The 3,610-nt window shown below is 37.3% G+C and overlaps 1 non-coding gene across 1 annotated transcript; it reads right to left on the reverse strand.

Moving 5' to 3' along the window:
* Positions 1-2,193: 2,193 nt before the first annotated feature.
* On the reverse strand, positions 2,194-2,301 carry LOC112793775 (small nucleolar RNA R71). Its single transcript, XR_003198470.1, has one exon. It is a non-coding gene; the product is annotated as a small nucleolar RNA R71 (small nucleolar RNA).
* Positions 2,302-3,610: the final 1,309 nt, after the last annotated feature.

Below are 3,610 nucleotides of genomic sequence, written 5' to 3' on the forward strand. Positions count from 1 at the left end.
GTGTGAAGTTGTGATAAAGAGTTGAGATTACAATTGTGCGTACCATGTTGATGGCACCATTGATGATCACAATTTACGTGCACCAAGTTTTTGGCGCCGTTGCCGGGGATAGTTCGAGTTTGGACAACTGACGGTTCATCTTGTTGCTTGGATTAGGTATTTTTCTTCAGAGTTCTTAAGAATGAATTCTAGTGTTTCAAGGTGATGTTCTTATCATCCCCAAAGCTGATTGATTTTCATCAATTTAGCTCTTGAATGCAATGTCCTGCTGAAGCTTGGCTAGCCATGTCTAATTCCTTTAGACTAAAGCTTTAGACTAACATTGCATGATTCCTGGAATTCTCATTAAGAATTTTGATATCTTTATTTTCTTTTCCACTTAATTTTCGAAAAAACCAAAAAAATTACAAAATAATAAAAAAAACCAAAAATATTTTATGTTTCTTATTGAGACATTAGTCTCATTTTAAGTTTGGTGTCAATTGCATGTTTCCGTTCTTCTTGCATTTTTCATGTGTCTTCAGTGATCTTCAAGTTGTTCTTCATGATTTACTTGCTCTGATCTTTAAATTCTCTTGTCTTGAGTGTTTTGTTGTTTCTCATATGCATTCTCAACTTGTTAGTGTCAATAGTATACAAACTTATAGGTTTGGTGTCTAGCATGCATTGTTTATTTGATTTCAGTTGCATTTTGATTATTCCTCATTATTAAAAATCCAAAAAAAATTTTAAATTTGTGTCTTTTCAAGTCAATAATACAGAGAATTGAAGATTCAGAACATACTGCAGAGGAATTACACAGAAAAAGCTAGGCGTTCAAAATGCCCATTGAAGAAGGAAAAATGGCGTTTAAACGCCAGCCAGGGTGCCTGGCTGGGCGTTTAACGCCCAAAAGGGGTGAGTTTTGGGCGTTAAACGCCAGAATGTGCACCATTCTGGGCGTTTAACGCCAGGATGGCACAAGAGGGAAGATTTTGTTTTTAATTCAAATTTTTTCAAGTTTTCAAAATTTTTTCAAAATCAAATCTTTTTCAAATCAAATCTTTTCAATCAAATCTTTTTCAAAATCAATTTCTTTCCATTTTCAAAAATACTTGCTATCAATTAATGATTTGATTCAATATTTCAAGTATGTTGCCTTTTCTGTTGATAAAGGTTTAATGTTTGAATCATATCTTTTCTTGTTAGCCAAGTCATTAATTTTCAAAATCAAATCTTTTTAAATTATTTTTCAAATCATATCTTCTCAATCATATCTTTTTAAAAACCATAACTTTTAAATCATATCTTTTTAATCACATCTTTTTCAAAATAGTTTTCAATCATATCTTGTTGATTTCTAATTTCAAAATCTTTTTCAAAAATCACTTGATTTCTTTTCCACTCTTTGTTTTCGAAAATCAATTAGTGTTTTTCAAAATGTTTTTAAAATCTTTTACTTAATTTTCGAAAATTTCTTCCCATCTTCTCACATCCTTCTATTTATGGACTAACACTCATCCTTAATACACAATTCGAACTCCATCTTTTTCTTGATAAGTTCGAATTCTTCTACCTCTTCCTTCTATTTTTCTTTTCCTCTGACACTTCAAGGAATCTCTATACTGTGACATAGAGGATTCCATACTTTCTTGTTCTCTTCTCTTTCATATGAGCAGGAGCAAAGACAAAAGCATTCTTGTTGAAGCTGACCCTAAACCTGAAAGGACCTTGAAGCGAAAGCTAAGAGAAGCTAAGGCACAACTCTCTGTAGAGGACCTAACAGAAATCTTCAAACAAGAAGAAGACATGGCAGCCGAAAACAACAACAATGCCAACAATGCAAGGAAGGTGCTGGGTGACTTTACTGCACCTACTCCTGACTTCTATGGGAGAAGCATCTCTATCCCTGCCATTGGAGCAAACAACTTTGAGATTAAGCCTCAATTAGTTTCTCTGATGCAACAGAATTGCAAGTTCCATGGACTTCCATTGGAAGATCCTCATCAGTTTTTAGCTAAATTCTTGCAAATCTGTGACACTGTCAAGACCAATGGGGTTGACCCTGAGGTCTACAGACTTATGCTATTCCCTTTTGCTGCAAGAGACAGAGCTAGGATATGGTTGGACTCACAACCTAAAGAAAGCTTGAACTCTTGGGAAAAGCTAGTCAATGCCTTCTTGGCGAAGTTCTTTCCACCTTAAAAATTGAGTAAGCTTAGAGTGGAAGTCCAAACCTTCAGACAGAAGGAAGGTGAATCCCTCTATGAAGCTTGGGAAAGATACAAATAATTGATCAGAAAGTGCCCTTCTGACATGCTTTCTGAATGGAGCATCATAGGTATCTTCTATGATGGTCTATCTGAACTGTCCAAGATGTCTTTGGATAGCTCTGCTGGAGGATCTCTTTATCTGAAGAAGATGCCTGCAGAAGCTCAAGAACTAATTGAAATGGTTGTAAATAACCAATTCATGTACACTTCTGAAAGGAATCCTGTGAACAATGGGACGAATCAGAAGAAAGGAGTTCTTGAGATTGATACTCTGAATGCCATATTAGCTCAGAACAAAATATTGACTCAGCAAGTCAATGTGATTTTTCAAAGTCTGTCTGGAATGCAAGCTGCACCAGGCAATACTAAGGATGCTTCATCTGAAGAAGAAGCTTATGATCCTGAGAACCCTTCAATGGAAGAGGTGAATTACATGGGAGAACCCTATGGAAACACCTATAATTCTTCATGGAGAAATCATCCAAATCTCTCATGGAAGGATCAACAGAGACCTCAACAAGGTTTCAACAACAATAATGGTGGAAGAAACAGGTTTAGCAATGGCAAGCCTTTTCCATCATCTTCTCAGCAACAGACAGAGAATTCTAAGCAGAGCAACTCTGACTTAGCAACCATGGTCTCTGATCTAATCAAAACCACTCAAAGTTTCATGACTCAAACAAGGTCCTCCATTAGAAACTTGGAGGCACAAGTGGGACAGCTGAGCAAGAAAATTATTGAACTCCCTCCTAGTACTCTTTCAAGCAATACAGAAGAGAATCCAAAAGGAGAATGCAAGGCCATTAACATGACCCACATGGCCGAACTTGGAGAGGAGGAAGAGGCAGAGATTGCCACTGAGGAAGACCTCAATGGACGTTCACTGGCCTCCAATGAGTTCCCTAATGAGGACCCATGGGAATCTGAGGCTCACACTGAGACCATAGAGATTCCATTGAATTTACTTCTGCCATTCATGAGCTCTGATGAGTATTCTTCCTCTGAAGAGGATGAAGATGTCACTAAAGAGCAAGTTGCCAAGTACCTTGGAGAAATCATGAAGCTAAATGACAAGTTATTTGGTAATGAGACTTGGGAGGATGAACCCCCTTTGCTCACCAAAGAGCTGGATAACTTGACTAGGCAGAAATTACCTCAAAAGAGACAAGATCCTGGGAAGTTTTCAATACCTTGTACCATAGGCACCATGACCTTTAAGAAGGTTCTATGTGACCTAGGGTCAAGCATAAACCTCATGCCTCTCTTTGTAATGGAGAAGCTAGGGATCTTTCAGGTGCAAGCTGCAAGAATCTCACTAGAGATGGCAGACAATTCAAGAAAACAAGCTTATGGACTTG

The sequence above is a fragment of the Arachis hypogaea genome, chromosome 3 (genome assembly GCF_003086295.3).
Source record: "Arachis hypogaea cultivar Tifrunner chromosome 3, arahy.Tifrunner.gnm2.J5K5, whole genome shotgun sequence".
Classification (NCBI taxonomy): Eukaryota; Viridiplantae; Streptophyta; class Magnoliopsida; order Fabales; family Fabaceae; genus Arachis; species Arachis hypogaea.